This window comes from Solea senegalensis, linkage group LG8 (assembly GCF_019176455.1).
Source record: "Solea senegalensis isolate Sse05_10M linkage group LG8, IFAPA_SoseM_1, whole genome shotgun sequence".
NCBI lineage: Eukaryota > Metazoa > Chordata > Actinopteri > Pleuronectiformes > Soleidae > Solea > Solea senegalensis.
In genome coordinates this window covers 3,377,049-3,396,799 of record NC_058028.1, presented here as the reverse complement: position 1 = coordinate 3,396,799, position 19,751 = coordinate 3,377,049, and positions in this window count along the sequence as shown.

Sequence of the window (19,751 nt, the reverse complement as noted above, 5' to 3'; positions counted from 1 at the left end):
TATTAATTCATCTAAATGTAATTTAAATTTAAAGTCCTAAAATGAACATTTAAGAAACAAAGCTGAGATAAAATGAAACAGTGCTGCGACAGTTATTACAAAATCAAACGTGGATGATGTAACCAGATGCGGGAGGGAAAAAAAAACAAACATGTGTCATGATTTATGAGGTAAATGCTTGTTTCTGTAAATGGGCGACTTCTGAAAAACGGAGTGATTTGTCAAAACATTTGGTTTTACTGTTCTTTGTTAATCACTTTAATCAGACGCATGTGATGCAACAGACACATGGTTCACTGCGTCAGTCTGAGGAAGCAACGCAACAGTAAAGCGCCCGTGTGACGAGGACATGATGACAAAGAGTTCACACCTCCTCCAATATTACACATATGTATATACAGTATGTATATATATAGTACAATATATATATTGTACTTACAGGGTACCATTTTACTCTGGTACCCCAAGTGATGGTGCCACAGAATGGACTTTTTGAGTTTGCATCATCTGTGTTTGCACTGAGGAACTTGCATCTGTGCTTCACAAAGAACTACAACACTCGGCAGGTGTTTCACTGTATGTGAAATAAGCCGGGCTGAAAACACAAGCATTTGTGGGGGGAGAGTTTTCATTCCTAATATCTTGTTACATTTGTTTAGTTTTGCGATATATTGGTTGATCTCTGTGGATTTCAGATTGAATCCAGCACTGATCCTGTTCACTTCTGCCTGCCAACATGGCGGTTCATAGAAACTGAGTCACATAAAAGAAATGCTTTGAATTTATGTCATAAACATTGATTTTTTTTGGGTTTAAAGAACTACAACATTCTACTTTACGGCATATGTAACAGGTGTTTTATTGTATGTGAAATAATCCGGGTTAAAAACACAAGCTGTGTTATACATTTGTGTGAGTTATTTGGGGTGAGATTTCAATCCTAATATCTTTTAATATTTGTTTAATTATGCTATAACATATACGGTGTCGGAATAGAATATTCACTCTGTCAAGTTTTGCGATGTATTGGTTGATCTGTGTGGATTTGAGGTTGAATCCAGCACTGATCCTGTTCACTTCTGCCTGCCAACATGGCGGCTCATAGAAACTGAGTCACATAAACGCTGCCAAATGCTACAAACTGGACCTTTAACAAGAAATGCTTTGAATTTATGGCATAAATATGGATTATACTGAGTTTATGGTTCAGGCAAAAAGAAGCTAAAATCAAATAAAAAAGAGTTACTGCTCCTCCCTTTTGCCCTATTATTCCAGGACATGAAGGAGTGAACTAATAAGGGCGTGAATAAGTGAACTAATCCTGATTGAATTACACAGTAAAGTCACTCGCTGGGTATCCAGCGTTGAGACACTGTCCTCTGTGTACCCTCCACTCAGAACAGGAAGCTGCCAGCCTCTCTGAGATTAGGCCTGTTTCCTCTCTTCACTCTGCACTCGCCGCGACCTCGCGACCCTGTGACCTTCCTCCCTGTGTGTGTGTGTGTGTGTGTGTGTGTGACACACCATCAGCCAAGGAGTGTGCCAGCTGGTGTGTGACACACACACACACACACACACACACACACGCACGCCACTAAATCATTCCACAGAAAATGACGAGTTCAATTTAAATACAATATGTCTTTTCCTGGCACAGGAGTGGAATGCTGAGCTGTTGAACAGACACAACACACTCACGTAGGTCAATACTGTATCCATACGTGACCACGACACCCCCCGTGACCCCACCCCCTCAGCGTCTCCTCACACTCGCACTGTGGCAGTAACGTTTTCCCCCCCCCGCTGACTTTTTACAAGACTTTTAATGTGAAGCAGCGGCGGCGGAAAGAGTGAAGCATCAGCGTGTCATTTCTCTGCAGTGATCAGAACCGCCACAGAGGTCGTCTGATTATGACGTGTGTGTGTGTGTGTGTGTGTGTTTTTGAGTCTAGAAATAGAAGAAGAAACTTCATTTGCGTGGTCGTCGCTGCTCGCAGGAGTATTGTTGGAGTGATGAGTAAATGCGTTAATGTCTGTTAGAAACACACTGGAAAAACAGCTACGGTTATATTGATCCATGACCTTTTTTTTTCCTAAAGATGAATGTGTATATGTTTTAAATGATATGCGTAATATAAAGTTTTACCAAGCATCTCTTGGAAATAATTACTTTACCACTTCAAAGTGATATACATTTTTACAGATATGGCTGTACATTATGCACAAAAATACTTCTTTAAAAAGTGCTTGGATCAACCAGAAAACACCTAATACTCACGAGCTGAAAAGTTCAATCAGTTTTAATCACAACACACATTATCTCAAGGCAGAAACCTTCACAGTATTATAGAGAGAAGAGAAACCCAATAATTCACACCATGAGCAAACGCAGACGAGGCATCAGTGGAGAGAACCAGACTCATCTGCCGAGACAGGTTGTGGTGAAAGGAAAACAGAAGTTCGGTTAAATGGAGTGTTTTTAACTTGGTCACGGCTGGAAAAGTCAGTATTTTATAAAAAGGTAAATGGAGATGATGAGGAAACAACAACTTTCCTCCACTTAGAAGCTAATTTAACTACAATAATGAACTGACTACCCAAATTCTCTCTAAAACTCTCTGCGGCACATGTGTTTAACTCCAGGTCGCCGCACATTGGAATTTTGCTCCCTCTCTTTTAACTTTATACGTAGAGAAAATTATTGGCAAACATACATGTGACCATTCTTTTAGAATTGATTTTAAGATTCTTTTATTAGTTTAGTTTGAGATTCATCATTTATTTGTACTCTTTTATTTAATTGTAGGGTTTGACACCAGTCCTAATATTTTACTGCACCTATTATGTTCCATTTATTTATTTATTAATTTACTTACTTTTTTAAAGCAACTGCTTAACTCATCTGTTTTATTACACTTTATCTGTTTACTACTAGGTTTTTAATTCTCATTTACCTCGTGTTCAGATCCCACACATGATCAGTATTTTTAGGACGTTTCTCCCTCGCGGCTGTTTTTGATGACAGTGTTTCCTTACTTCATCACTTCCTTTCCTCTCTCCTTTTCCTCACTTCTTTTCTCCGTTGCTGCCTTTAACGTATCTTTTATACTTTTACATTGTTTTATATTCTGCAGCAATCTGGTTTTAAATGTGCTATAGATATATAAATATGTGAGACGCTCTGTCTCGTCTCGTCTGGTTCTGAGGTTTTCCCCTTCTCGAGTGAGTCAGAGTAAAAAAGGCCATCAATAGCATCAGTGTTTGTGACTCAGTTCAGAGGTCAACAGGCTTTCACTGTGCTGAGTTAATAGAGAGCAGCTGACCTGAAAATCCCCTCAGAGAAGCGCAGGTTACATGAACCCTGTTGTTTTCATGGCGAGCCGTGACATGTGGCCTCAATAAGAACACGCATGTACACACAAACACACACGCGTGCGCGCTCACATGAGAGGACTCTGTTGAAAACGATGCAGTGAGCTGTGAAACCAGCAGCTTTCTGTGCAAATCGCTGCTATCTTTGTCGCGTCCACCGCTTCAGAGGAAGTTATTCTCGTCTCATAACTTCCTCATTCTTTTTTATCTTGGTGCAGAACTTCTGCTGTGTTTGGAAATTCAGTTTTTAAACGACAGCTCGCCGCTGGTTTATCAGTCAAACTGAGAGCGGCGCTTTTTACTGAAGCATTTCACAAAAAGAGATTATGATTATATTTATTAATCCGCCAATTATTAGAAATGACTCATTTTTGTTCTCAGAAACTACAAAACTACATTTAGTCATGTATTTAATATTTACTTAGACATTATTTTCATTGAAAAATACATGACTTTAGTGTTGTAAACTAAACTAAACTAAATAAATGGTTATTTGTTATCATTTTTCTGTGTGATAGAAAAGTCATATAAAATAAATATTATATAATAATAATAATGATATATAAATACATTTCATCAGATGGACGAAAAAAAGAAAATTGGCTAAAATTATGGGCCAGAAAATCTGCATCAATTATCGGCCAATGGCTGAAATACCTGCTTATAGATGTCACAATATTAAACATGACACAATTCATCTATTCATTCTCACCAAAATTGAATGGGAACATATTTGGGTTGATCACCTACCCATCACGGAAGATTTAGTTTGATTCGTCAAAAAAACTGTAGAAGGAAGCTTCTATAGAACCTTGCCTGCGTATAGCTATTACCATGTTATACAAACTAATACCTAATCCATAATCTGGATCAGATCCAGATTAAATTTAGTCACTGCTCAATGGGACTGAACCGCCCAATCCGTAATCTACAGTTATGCCCATTATAAGGGAGAGTTTGAACATTTATTCTGACATTATCAGTGGGAAGATTCTCACCAAAATTACCCATCATGAAAAATGTTGTTTGATTCGTCAAAAAAACTATAGAAGAAAGCTTCTTATGGCTACAACAATTTACATAAACATGACAGTAATCCGTAATCTGTATCAGATCCAGATTAAACGTTGTCTGATGCTAGAGCAGGGGTGTCAATATCAAGCCCCCAGGACAGATGTGGCCAACCACGTCATTTTATGTGGCTGCGGGTGTTTAATTGATCTTAAAAAAAAGTTGCCTTATAATAAATCTATGTTGCTTTAAATAGTGAATTGACAATAAACTACACTTTCACAATGCATGGCAATTATGTTATTATCCGCGAAATGACGGCATCCCGCCAATAGATTGCAGTGTTTACATTAGTGTTTAATTACTACTACAAGTGAGATTAAGCAGATTGAGAAATATCCACAAATGATCCTTAAAGTGGACATATTATACCCTATTTCCCCCATTAAAATAGTTCCCTGGTGTCCTAATGAACATGTCAGTGACATGCTTTGGTCAAAATACCATAAGGATGAAGAATTATAGTAGTTCAATAACCCTGCTAAACCCGCCCCTTTCAGAACGCTCGGTTTTCGTGCATGGTCCCTTTACATGCAAATGAGACACAGGCAAACACACACCCACTTCTTCCAGGGGGTTTCTGATTTGTCCTCTTTACAGCGCTTTACAGCTCTATTCGTCTCCCCCTCCCTCCACTAGTTCTCTGACAATATCAACATGGCAGCGTGCACGGAAAACAGCGAGAGTGCCGTCAACAGGAAGAGACGTCCTACATAAAGATCGAGCCGAACAGTGCCGAACTGTAAATCAGTTAAAAACACTTAGGAACAGAACTGCTGATCGCCACCGCTGATCGCCAGCGGCGCGCGGCGAGCTGAACAAACTGCATGTTGCTGTATCAGACCGGAGACTGTGCTCCGGAGACCTCCCCACCGCTGACCAGCTCCGGTGCTCCGGCGAGCTGGCGATCAGCGGTGGCGATCAGAGGTGGCGATCAGCGGTGACACAGAGAGTGTAGCACCGCTGATCAGCGGTGCTACACTCTCTGTGTCACCGCTGATCGCCACCGCTGATCAGCGAAGTAAATGTACTGGTGGGGCGGTAACATTCGCGTTGAAATGCGCATGCTGCCGTCATAAGCGCAGGGAATTCAACATCAAGCGTTTTATCGCCTATACTTACACTAAGGGGAACCACGAAAACATGACTGAGAATTCTTTTTCCACACTTTGGCGACTGGTAGGGCCCCCCAAAGTCCCAAATATCAGTATTAAAATGGTTAAAAAGTTGATTTTGCATAATATGTTTTGCAACATCTTTAAATGTTCAGGAGGTTAAAAATCGATGCAGATAAAAAAACTGTTTCATAAAAAATGGATTTCTTTGCGATTTAACGATTTATGAGGCGGTGTCGGTAATCAAAGAGAACAATCGACCTGTACACCATATACAATAATTTTTTGGTCATTTATTTTCAGACAATATTTTAATCAGATATCATATCTTAAAAATTAGATCGAGACCAACATTTTTCAACTCGGTAGGTAATGTTTGAGCAAGCGTCAAAGTTAATTTTTAAATGATAAACTTATATCTATAAAATCTATTTATTTCAGAAATAATTTTAATACAAAACTATAGTCTTTTTCCTATGGAAAAGCTAAACTACAGAAAGACAAAAACAAGCCAAATTAAAACAGGTTTTTTAATAGATTTTTTGACCTGTGACCACTCCAAATTTGTTTGTTTTTTCTTAGTTTTGACTTCTTTGAGAAGTGATCTTTGGACAGTTTTGTCCATTAGAAGAGAGCGGGACGTCTTGAAAGTTTGATCCGTTTTTTGCGACGTCATCACCGAGCAGATTCTTACCAACATTTAGTGGGAACATACTTGCTTTATGCTAACAGAAGTGCATTTTCCACCTCTGCTCACGACAAAGTGACTTTTTGACCCTGTCACTTCTGCGCTTCACAGCCATAAACCGTCCCTATGTAAACATCTCACTGTAAAATAACAGCAAACGCTATTATTTTTAGTCGACCGTGGAGGAAGCTCGTGTGTGTGGGTTCTGGAAACATCGCCTTTAATTATCAGTGAGTGGAGTGAGCAGCACGCTGCTGTTTAATTTGGCTAATTAAAGCAGCAGCAGCAGCAGCAGCAGCAGGAGGGTGGAACTGTAGGAAGACGCCTGTCACCACAGTTGAACCACGAGTGATGCACTAAACTCTGTGTGTGTGTGTGTGTGTTACGTCTCAGATTTGAGGTGTGTGTGTGTGTTTTTGCTCATGTTCCGCGTTGTGTGTCATGTTTTCAGGCCACTCGCTCAGAATTCCTTCTATTTTAGGTCACGGTTGTTTTTGGATTTGCTCCCACGTGCCACCAGTTTGTGCCTGTGAGTAAAAGTGACTTATCTAAATATATCCCGACTGCAGCGCTCGCTCCGGCGACCGCAAATGTCGCCGAGAATGAGCAAAACCATGAATGACAGTAAACGCTTTAGCGAGAGGAGAGAGAGGCGGGGACGAGACAGTCGGCGAAAAAAGGCTGAAGAGAGGAAAAAGGGACATAAAATGTTTTTCTTTAAAATCAGCAGCTTTATGAAAACACTTCTCCGTCTCCAGTAGGGGGAGCACTTAGTCTTTACACCAGTCACTTGTGAGTCGGGACCAACAGAACCAGGATTACAGGTTATTTTTGGGTCACCCGATATATTTGTAGAACGTTTTCCAACCTTTTTGCTCAAGATTTCTTATCTGCAGTACACCTCTGAGCCACATGAGGGAGCTCCACCACAGCCAAACATAATAATCGACGCAACAATCGTGTCTGTCGCACCGTGACAAAGTGGCCAAAGCTAGCCAGCTTTTTAAAGTTATTTTGTCGGTAATCCTTACAGCATATTTTGTTCATTTTTATTAGCATATTCAACATTTCATAAACACATATTTATAAATCTGTAGCTTGGTTTTCCATTTGGTTTGTGTTTCTTGGAGAACGACATATTAGGGCCAAAAAAAGTAGTAAATAAAGTTGCAAATTACAAGAATAAAGTCATAAATACGTCCTCTTTTCACTTTTGCCTCGGCTAATTCTGTGTCTGTCACAGTTAATTGCAAATAATTCAGAGTTAATACTTTAATCTTGGTGATATTTCATTATAAGATGTCTCCATTTGTGTTTCTTTTCATGTTTTAATACATAAGGATAAAGCTCCACTGTCATTTATTGATTTATGGACTGATTTATTGAATAATCTTGTTTCTTTTAGTAGTAACTTCTGACTGCATTGTCTCACAGAAATGTCAACCACATGTCGTTGTCCGTCGAATAATTTGTTGTACATTTGTTTTTGTTGTCGTGTCATCTGTCAACATTTTACAGAGACAGCTGGAGACATCAGACGGTCTGTGTTTGCATCTGCGGTTATTTTCACTCTGACGTCGTCTCAAGGACGATGAGTCAAACGACGCGGACGAGGTTTTCCACTGACATTTAACCTGAAGCACTGACCTTTACACATCACACTCCACTGAAGCTCAAAGACCTGAGACTCAACTGAAGCTCAAAGACCTGAGACTCAACTGAAGCTCAAAGACCTGAGACTCAACTGAAGCTCAAAGGACCTGAGACTCAACTGAGGCTCAAAGATCTGAGACTCAAACTGAAACTCAAAGACCTGAGACTCAACTAAGGCTCAAAGACCTGAGACTCAACTGAAGCTCAAAACCTGAGACTCACTGAAGCTGAGACCTCAGACTGAGAGGCTCAAAGACCTGAGACTCAACTGAAGCTCAAAGACCTGAGACTCACTGAAGCTCAACTACCTGAGACTCAACTGAAGCTCAAAGACCTGAGACTCAACTGACCTCTCAACTGAAGCTCAAAGACCTGAGACTCAACTGAAGCTCAAAGACTCCTGAGACCTCAACTGAAGCTCAAAGACCTGAGACTCAGACTGAGAGCTCAAAGACCTGAGACTCAACTGAGGCTCAACCACCTGAGACTCAACTGAGGCTCAAAGACCTGAGACTCAACTGAAACTCAAAGACCTGAGACTCAACTGAAGCTCAAAGACCTGAGACTCAACTGCTCAAAGACCTGAGACTCCTGAGGCTCAAAGACCTGAGACTCAACTGAAGCTCAAAAAGACTCCTGAGACTCAACTGAAGCTCAAAGACCTGAGACTCAACTGAGGCTCAAAGACCTGAGACTGAAGCTCAAAGACCTGAGACTCAACTGACTCAAAGACCTGAGACTCAACCTCAAAGACCTGAGACTCAACTCCAAAGACCTGAGACTCAACTGAGGCTCAAAGACCTGAGACTCAACCGAAACTCAAAGACTTGAGACTCAACTTGGACTTAAGCTCAAAGACAGACTCAACTTGGACTTGAGACTAGACTTGGACTTAAGACTCAACTTGGACTTGAGCTCAAAGACTTGAGACTCGAATTGAGCTCAAAGATCCGAGACTCAAGTTGGTCTTAAACTTGAGACTTGAGCTCAAAGATCCGGGACTCAAGTTGGTCTTAAACTTGAGACTTGAGCCTCGACTTGAGCTCAAAGATCCGAGACTCAAGTCGGTCTTAAACTTGAGACTTGAGCCTCGACTTAAGCTCAAAGACATAAGACTCAATTTGGTATGACGCTGAAAGACTGGACTTGGACTTCAACTTGGGGAGTCAAGACTTAACTTGAACTTAAGCTCAAAGACTTGGACGTGCAAAACAGGGCTCATGAACATCTTTGACACACACACACGCTCTCCTCTCACACCTGGTCCCAACCTTTGGTCTGTGGTTTCTTTGGCCTGAGATCTCAGACAGATTTGACTCAGGTCCAGTTCCCTGAGTGTGAAACGTGTTCATTCAGTGAAGAAGCGGCCGTGGGCTAAAGCAGCCCGTCTGATATGGAAATGAGAGCTGCTGCTTCTTCCTCTCCTCTGCTACCACACCAGCGCTCACAATGGTAATTCCCCTCCTAATTTATCGGTGTGAATCCATTCCAAATATTTCTTTTAGTCTTTTTGGCGGAAGGATGCCGTGTGTAATGGATCAGAGGCTTGTGCCGAGCTGCAGAGCCTGAGCGACAGTGAGCTGTGAGCGAGAACATCTTCAGACTCTTTGATAAACATTCTTATCTAGAGGTGAGATGTTGAAATATGATCTGCTCAGACAGGGCAGGGAGTCAAAGCCCAAGGCATCTGTGTGTGTGTGTGTGTGTGTGTGCAACATATGTGTGTGTCTATTAGTTTAATGGTGTTTGTCCCCACTTTGCCTTCATCTTCTATGATGAGGGCCTGTTTTATCAGCTCCACTGACGGAGCTGACAGTAATGTGTGTGCCCACCCATGAAGTCAATGCTCTGCGTTGGAGTGCTTTGTCTCCGTGAGCACATCTGTGTGTGTGTGTGTGTGTGTGTGTGTGTGTGTGTGCCAGTCGTCGTGCTGGGATGATACTGAAAATATCTGCTCTGATTTATGGAGCCTCCTCAGGCTTTGGAGAAGATCCCCCTCATTAGGGGTCTTTGCAGGGACAGCCAAATGTAACGAGCCCAGAAGAGTTCACACACACACACACATGTGACTTTGATACGAGCGCACGGCGAAAAGTGATTTTAAGAGTCAAAGAAGCAAAAGTAAAACATTAGTGGGAAATGGTTCTCGTTCTTTTAATTTGTCTAAAAAATAAAATAATCATTAATTAACATGTGCAATATCTCATATTCAACCTTTGTTTATATTGTAAATATCTTGGTAACTGTCTATTGTAATAATAATAATAATAATAATTCTATTTTAACTCTTTATAGTTGTGTTGTTAATATATAAGGATATTGTACTTTCATATGTGTGCTTATTATTTACTATCTTTATCTAAATGTCTTCACATTAAGATATTTTAACTTACTTTAAGCTTTAAATACCAGCTACAATAATAGTTTGCACTTATTTTGCAATGTAAATATAAGAAATGATATAAAAAAGGTATAAATTCTCATTTAAAGTAAACATCTCCTGCATGACGTAATGTCTTTGCTTGCGATAAGTACAACTTTATTCAATTTTTGCCAGCTTTCTCGAGTTTTTCCTCGTTTTTAAATATTCCAGTCAAGCAAAACAAGAACATTATTATCAATTGACGAATTAAGTTGGGCTGTTTTTTGCAGTACACGTGCAAATCAAGCGATCGCTCATATCCACATTCCTCTGATGTAAACAAAAACAGAATTAAATCATCAATTCAACACAGTAATTCATGAACTGCACATAGATTAAATGAGAAAATTGAATTGAATCCTCTTGGCACACACAAAAAAGAATTCATTCTAGCGACCTTTAGCTGTTATGCTACTCACTTCTTATTTAAATCTCTAAACAAGAGCGCACATGTGGTGACGTGCAACACCAGACATCAAACTCAATCTGGTGAGCAGGTCACATGATTCGGCTCCAGTGTGCCACAGTGACAGATGTGATTTAATGAAATTAGACTCTGATCTACATTAACCTCCACAGAAGGTTTAGCCGTCCGTCCCTTAAAAGTTGACACTTTCCCCTCAAAGAGAAGCCGTGATGTCATCATTTCCACTTATGAATGACTTCTGTCTGAAACTATAACTATGGGAGGTGACGTCTGATAACACGAGCAGAGTTTTACCACCTCTGAGACGTAGAGCAGGAAGTTAACGGCCTCTGCAGCCACTGTGAGGTTCAAGGATGGAGATACTGAGTCATTTTTTATCAGGACTGTGGAAAACGCGTTCAAACAAATTGTAAGGTGTCTTACAATTATTATTGAGCAATTTAATAAGTCCAGTTGCTTCTCATTCAATGACTTTTGGACATTTATTGAGAAAACTATTGACTATAAACACCTGAAATGTTTGTTTTTTAATCCTTTGGACGCAGAAGAACCTCGTGGTTCTGTATAGAACTTTACCTGCTGATAGCTATTAACCATCTTACACAAACATGACAAAGTTCATCCTGATCTGTTGAGATGTCACTGAGATACACACATCTGAACTCGCTCAATGGGGCTGTTAAACCATGTAATGTTTAAAATTGCTGCCAAAGCCGTAATCTGGATCAGATGAAACTCGGTCTGATGGTAGAGTTTCTGATCCTGCATACACAAACCAAATTACACTCAAATCCAATGACTTTTGACAGATGTATTATTATTTTTTTATATCGTTATGAGAGATAGGGAATTCATTCTTTGTGATGTCATCGGATCAGAAGAAGTTGCTAACAGAAGGAAAAAAAAGGGGTGGAATTATTTTTATCCACTTCCAAAAAAAATCGACATCTCTTGATAACTTGAAGCCCATTCGATCAAAAGCTTTACAAAACTAGGAAGTGGACTCTGAGTGGAGAATATCATGATCCCCGAGTTAAAGAACGAACAAACACAACGCACAGTTTTTCTTGGCACGACTGCAAAAAAAAAAGGGTTTGCTTATCAGGAAACATAAACCTCGGGATGTTTAACTCTGGCAGAGGAGACTTGAATGTGATGCTTATTTGTTGTTGTTGTCCGATGTTGTTTTGACAGTTTGATTTTTGAGCCCGGTCTCTGATGTCAGCTCAGGTTCTCGTGTCCTTAACAAGTGTCATTGTTGTAAACTCTAGATACAGTAAAGTGCAACTACTCAGTGAGTCAGACTCTGACCCCTCTGATGGTAATGGTAAAGTCTTTCTCGTCTTGATGACCAGTCAAAGACGCTTTACACGTCATTCACCCTTTCACTCACACAGCGCAGCTACTGTATGTGCAGTGGTTTTTCGGTCACAGCCGTCAGCAGCAGCTTGGGGTTTTAAATGTCTAACCCAGAGACACATCGGCATGGAGACAAGCTCAACCGGGAAACAAAGCCTCGACATTTCGCTGGAAAGACAACCCACTTTACCACAGGAGTGAGACCTGCTGTGATGTATGGTGTGGAGACAGTGGCGCGGTCTAAAAGACAGGCGGCGCTGGAGATGACCAGGATGGACCAGGATTAGAAATGAGCATATAATCCAGGGACAGCTCAGGTTTGAACGGTTTGGAGTTAGAGTAAGCAAGTGAAGGTTGAGATGGTTTGGTCACATACAGAGGAGGAAGAGTGATTAACACCTAAAGGGAGAAGCTGAAAGAAGAGGAGTAAGAGACTGCTTGCCAAATAATGAACTGTTCCTCACAACCACCTAGACACTTAGACTGCTGAATTATGAGCTATTCTAGACATCCACCAAGACTGCTTGCAAAATAATGAACTGTTCTAAACATAACAACACAGACTGACTGCCAAATAGTGAGCTGTTCTCTATATCCACCAACAGACTGACTGACAGATAATGAGCTATTCCACACAGCTGCCAATAGACTGCCTGCAAAATAACGAGCTGTCCTAAATGTAACTAAACAGACAGACCCAGTGCCAAATAATGAGCTGTTCTTTAAATCCAGCATCAGACTGAGTGCCAAATAACAAGCTGTTATCTATATCCACCTATAGAGTGACTGCCAAATAATGAGCTGTTCCTTAAATCCACTGACAGACTGCCTGCCAAATAGTGAGCCGTAATCTCTCTCTCTCTCTCTCTATACATATGTATATATGTATATGTACATATATATGTATATATGTATATGTATATGTATATGTATATATACATATACATATATATGTATATGTATATATATATATATATACATATATATATATATATATGTATATATATATATGTATATATATATTCACCAACAGACTGTGCCAAATAATGAGCTGTTCTTCAAATCTATAGTGAGAGTAGAGAGCAGGTGGAAGAGTCTGGAGAGGTGGAGTCCAGCACATTCTTGTGTTTAGGATCCACATGGACCAACATGTAAATGGGCGAATGATGACATGAACGTCTCAGTACGGACATTAGAGGACATTTTTGTGGACACAGAAACTGTAACCAAGACTTAAAGAAACACATCTGGTGGAGATCGTACGCTGAAACCATCAGCTCTCCTCGCTTTTTAGTGAAGCCATTTCGTATCTTAAGAAATGATAAATGTACCAAGTCTGATATGAGAGCAAGATGACCAGGACACAGGGGGTGGTGAGAGGGAGAGAGAGAGGCCAGACGAGGGATGGAGGGATGAAGAAGGGGGAGGCTGGTGTTTGAAGTGGAGAGAGAATTTTATAGCTTTTTCTTATGCCCTTCTTCTGCAGGGAGAGAGCAAATGGGTGTCCTTTTTTTCCCTCCCCAAACACATAAAGTTAGAGATTTCGATGATTTATAGCGAAAGGAAGATAGAGAAAAAGGGAAGGGAGAGAGAGGGAGAGAGAGAAGGAGTGGGGGTGCAGGGGATGGCAGGGGGTTTGAACATGATGCAAACCATTTGGAGTTGGGGAGTGGAGGTTGCCAGCACAGCCTGCTCTGTTTAAACTGGAGAGGAAGTGACCGTATATACAGCATGCCAGCAAACTCCCTCTTCCTCACTGTCTCTCTCTATCTCTTCTTTCTCCTTGCTTTTCTCTATCTCTAACACACACACACACACACGCACACACACAGAATCTGACCTTCAGAAGCCGGAGAGAACGTGCGAGCAGATGTACGTCCACACTCGCAGCCGCAGAGGTCAAACGATGGCCATAGGTTTGGAGAGAATGTTTGTTATTGTAATATTATGTGTCTTTACATCACCGTCACCAGACCCATCACCGTTCTTATTATCATTATTCCTATTATTACAATCTGGAAAGAAGAGCAGGAGGGGGGGGAGAGAAAAGAGCCAAGAAAAGAGAGACCGAAAATGAAAGACAGAGCAAAAAGGGAGGAGAAGAGGTCAGCGTTTTCCCTCAACACCCGACCATGACTTAATCTTATTCCGCTCGACTGAGACCTTCCCGGGAACACGGATGTTGTGGACGAGAGGGTGAAGGAGAAGAGGAACAAAAGACAGAGAGAATCAGAGGAGGATGTTTTGAGTTACGCAACCTCATCTTGAAAGTTCAAAGAATTAGTGCCATAAACGGAGAACTCATCCGCTCACCCCTCGTTTTCCCCCCCAAGTCTACAGTGGCCTTCACGTACCAGAGAGGATGCAACTCTTCTACGGTCGCTACCATTTCCTGTCTCTATAAATGCAAAAAGTCAACTCTGGGGGCTGTAAATCTTGGTTTATACTAAGTCTTGTTGTGTCGTCGTGTCGTTTCCAAAGCTCCCAAACGTTGTCGCGATCCAAAGTTCAGACGTCGTCACCTCCAAATTTTCCAAATCCACCCATTTCCGTCGCACACCACCTTGAGTCGGTGTGGGCCGCTCTCTAAATACAGACCATCCATGAACCACAACTCCAGACCAGCAGGTGGCGCTCTAGTTTGGTCAGAGGTAGACGATGTATATCTGAATAAAGGTCACACGGTTGGTGAAGTGGTTAGCCTTTGCAGCAAGAAGACCCGAGTTCACGACCCCGCCTTTTCGCCGTGTGTCAGCTGGGATTGGCACCAGCGCAACCACGTGACCCTCATGTGGAGGATAAAGCGGTAGAAGATGGATGGATTTCTAAATGAATGAATGAAATAACTTTTCCTGAAGGGGCCACATGGTGACTTGCTTTGTTGCCTCACAGCAAGAAGGTCACCACTTCGGATCCCGGTTTGAACGAGGGCCATTCTGTGTCATGGGTTTTCTCTGGGTTCTCCAGATTCCTCCTACAGCCCAAAAAACCATGCAGATGTTCATTGGAGACTAGTGGTCGAAACTGTTGCCTTACAGCAAAAAGGTGCTGGGTTTGATTCCCAGTCAGGGAACCTTTGGGGGTTTGCATTCAGACATTCAGTCAGGTTGGTCCACTGTGGTTGGTGAACTCAGTCAATCCCCTGATCACTTGACCCCCATTATTTCACTGTGCAAGAACCACCATGTCCTGGTGGCACACGTGCCACAGTTTGAGAACCGTGGAGAGAGACTTTATTGTGCTGGAGGAAATTTGTCTTGGACAGGAAAATACAAACAAAACACACCGAACCACAGGTGTGAACCACAGGTGTGGATCTCAGGTGTGAACCACAGGTGTGGATCTCAGGTGTGAACCTCAGGTGTGACCACAGGTGTGGATCTCAGGTGTGAACCTCAGGTGTGAACCTCAGGTGTGGACCACAGGTGTGGATCTTAGGTGTGAACCTCAGGTGTGGATCTTAGGTGTGAACCTCAGGTGTGAATCACAGGTGTGGATCTCAGGTGTGAACCTCAGGTGTGAACCTCAGGTGTGGACCACAGGTGTGGATCTTAGGTGTGACCCTCAGGTGTGGATCTCAGGTGTGAACCTCAGGTGTGAACCACAGGTGTGGATCTCAGGTGTGGACCACAGGTGAAACATATGTTAGGAACAACTTACAGTAAGTCCTTGATATTAAAGGTGTTAAAAGATTGAAGATCAACAGCTACGACTACTGACACCACTGTAAATCTCCAATAACAGCTCAGTGGTTTCAGCCTCACACACTCACACACACTCACACACTCACACTCACACACACACCAAAGGGGATCGACTCACAAGTGTCTATGAATAGCCCATTGTCATAAAGGAACATGGCACCCGGAGCATAGGTGTGGTTCATTGATGTGTTTTTAAAGGCTTCTCTACAACAATGGTGGATTTGGCTGCGTGAACAATACATGTTAACAGGATTAAGTCATTGTTGTGTTGTTCTTTTCATTCACTTTGTTCACCATTAACAAAAAAAAAAAGACATCAAAAATCACAAGGATCGACGGTGACAGTTCCAAGAACAGAACACAGATTTACCTTTTAGCAAAGGTTTGTTTTGATAAACAAATCAAAATGATTCTCCAGATCCAACAATAATTACTGATATTTTTACAAATGTCTAACAAACTTACTCAAATAACTAAAGACACAAAGACAATTCATTCAACTGCTGACTCATTTTGAACAAACGTAAAGCTGCAGTGCGTAACTTCAGTTGATTGTCATTTCTTCTGCTTCTGTTTGATCGTCGTGAACAGAAATGATGACTAACTTGACAAGTTTTAATCTTTTTTTTCCTTCTGGACAAAACATATGCTAAACTGAACTAAGCTAATTAATGCTAACACAATTAGCATTAGTCTTTTTTTGTTTTATACCAATTTTGAAACTGCAATATAGCATAAATGCTAGAAACCATTCATTCTTGAGCTTCTCATACATACATTAGTAGGTCATATTTTGATCGTATCCCATGTGGTAATGCTGCACTTTGTTTTAAAGTCATTTTAATCACGAAAAATAATGTATATTGCTATGAAACAACGGCAATTTGTGTTAGAAATGAACTTCCTAGGCCTCGAAAAACACTGTTCAGAGTCAACAACAATAACATATACAGATAAAACTGTAAAGTTAAATATTTTATCTCTATTATTAATGAATTATAACCTCAATTTTGGTCATAACACATAATTAATGAGATTTTATTTAAAATAGTTTTACTATATCTTCATTTAGATTTGTTTCCCCCCCTAGAATACAATAATTTGGTAAATTAGAGACTCTCCAAGCTGTAACATGTTAAAGGTTTGAGTTGCACTTAAATAAACAGCTGGTTAATCAGAAGTTATTATATAACAGCGAGTGTGGGTGGTAAAATAAAACGTCACTTCACTTTCTTCTTCTCTGCACAGCAACGTAACCAAAAAAAAAACAAATAGTGACTTTGTAATCAATGGGAATTAAACTTAAAAAAGTAAAAACCATCTGTACTGTAATGGCTCCTTATCGAGAGCGGATCAAGCTCCAGTCGGCATAATGGCCTCTCCTCTGTGTTGTGTAGGAACCGGTCTAGACCTGACTACAGCAGAGCTCTGTGGTCTGCTGCTGTGATGTCATCCTCAAAACAAAACACACTCCACTGCTAATTGGTTTATGATCACCTCCAAATTGGCTCCCGGTGGACTTTTATCAAGTTTAGAGAAGAGCATGAGAGGAATGATTAGTTGGCAGTTCAGAGGTTCAAACCACTCCATTTTTAGTTCAGACGGAGAAGGGAAAGCAAACACCAAAGCGCCGAGTGCTCGTTTGCACTGGTTCTGTTTTCTGTTTCCAAATGAATTCTTATGAGGAGGGTCATAAAAACCCAACCCGAGGAAACGGCTGCAGTCGCAGAGGAATGCTTAGTCAAATAAAAACAAAATGAAACCATGAATCTGCTGCATCTGACATCTTAACATAACGTGTCAATAATTAAAGCTGCAGTACGTAACCTTCGCTGAACGTTTCCTCCGCCTGACTTGTGACGGTGAAGGTCAACGCGCTGAAAATAGCTTCTTTTTTTTTTTTTATTCCCGATGTGTTTTGTGAAACATTCTAGTGTTTCATGACGTATTATGAATTATTAACGGTCTAGTGTTAGATGAAACGGGGTGTTTTTATAAAATGTTGTAGTGCAATGACCTTCAGGGCTTCCTGTGTGCGGCGTGGCAAACGTCACCGGGGGACATGAGATCCAAACTCACAGAATAGACGTTATCAACGCTGCGTGAACTCGTGCCACAGTGCCTCGAACGTAACAGAAAAGTTAACTCACTGCAGTTTTTCAGCAAATCAACCAAAACCTCCAGACGTCCCCGACACGATAAAAGCAATAAAACAAGTGGTAAAAACATAAACTCAATGTTCTCTGCTCAAATATTTTCGCTCCATCACTTTGTCCGTTTTATCATCACAAGTGCACTTTTCCACGCAACGAAGCACAACACAATCTGTAAGTGCTTTGCAGTATGCAAACACACGCCCACACATGTGTGTGTGTGTGTGTGTGTTGTGTTGCTGGTGGCTCGGCTTCAGGATTGTGTCGAGGCTGTCTGTAATAAATGTGCCCGGGCGAGTGGGCCCAAAAAGATATATCACAAACAGGAGGGGAGGCAGAGTGCAACAGGGAGGGAGGGAGGGGAGCAGAGTGGGAAAAGAAATGAAGAAGAGGGGGAAAGAGATGGGCGAGAAAAGGGGAGGATCGATTGGTGAGGAAAAAGAGAAAGGGGAAGAGGAGGACGGGTGTGGGGGGGCTGCTTTCTCCTGGGCCCTGCTATGTTTCCCATTATGTAAGCCCTGGTCACCGGCAGCATGCCAGCAGGCAAAATAAAAGAGTCTCTCTGGCTTGGCACGGCTCGTATTTTCCTATCCTCGGCGCGGGGTCAGGGAGGGGTCAGGCAGCTGGATGGGGCGCTGGGGGGATTGTGGGGTCTGGGCCAGCCTCCAAAACCCAAAAGGCCCCGGGTTCAAGTACCAGCTGAAAGCAATCAGGGGGAAATCTGGGAGTGCCACAGCTGCTCGCAGCAGCGCTGTTCTGTGGCTCGACTCCTTCGCTCTCCTTCTTTCTCTAACTCTCTCTCTCTCGTCCCACTTTTCCTCTCCGTGTTGCTTGTCTCCCCACTTTGTTGCTTTTCTTGACAGACACGCTAAAAAACTGCATACTTTAAACATGAAGCCATAAGTATACGTATACTTGTGTGTGTGTGGTGGCGTACAGAACACACACATATGTAAGTGGGGTCACTGAAAAGACAAGGGATTTAAAACAATAGCAGTTAAGTTCACTCTGCCTAAGCCTGTTTTTACGCCGTCGCTCGACGCTGTTGATTACAGTCACTTGACAAAAGCCGCGGTAACGTTAACGAGGATTTATTGGCAGAAATGTTATATATATTGTACATAACACTGGGAAGGGTGTTCGTGTAAGTGTAGAAAACTCCTAATCACTGTCAAATGAGTTCCTATCAGCTCCACATGACTCTCTGAGCTTCTCGGTAGGTCAGACCATGTGTCGCCCGGTGACACATGGTTTAAAACCTGATATAAACCTGACATAAAGTAGTGTAGTGTATAAAGTGCCAGTGTTAAAAGAAAGGAAGAAGGATATGCTGAAAGCAGGTGGGGTGAAACTTCCTGCTCTGGCTTTGCTCTCAGTTTCCTCTCTGAGGGCACGATGGATGCCAACAAACACAACACCATTGTCACTGATCATTTCCATCCTTTGGAAAGTTTCTAATGAGGCCGAGTGCTTTTTTTTTTTTTCTTTAAGATGAAGTTCAGTATCGTCAGAGAGCAAAAGGTCACTGAACCAACAACTGCGTCTGAAAATGAAGTGAGGAAAATAAAGAGTGAGCGGAGAATCCTGCAAATCCTGCACGTACAGAAGACCCAAGAGTGCGGGTCCATGTTCTGTGTCCACTTCAGTCATCTCAGATGTTTTATCTGCGACAGAAGCTCCACCCAAACGAGAACCTTCGTCAACAACACCTGTGGCTTCTTCTGCATGTTGAACTTGAACAAATGGACACGTTATGTTATTGCCGTTTGTTTAAAAGTGTCTTCATG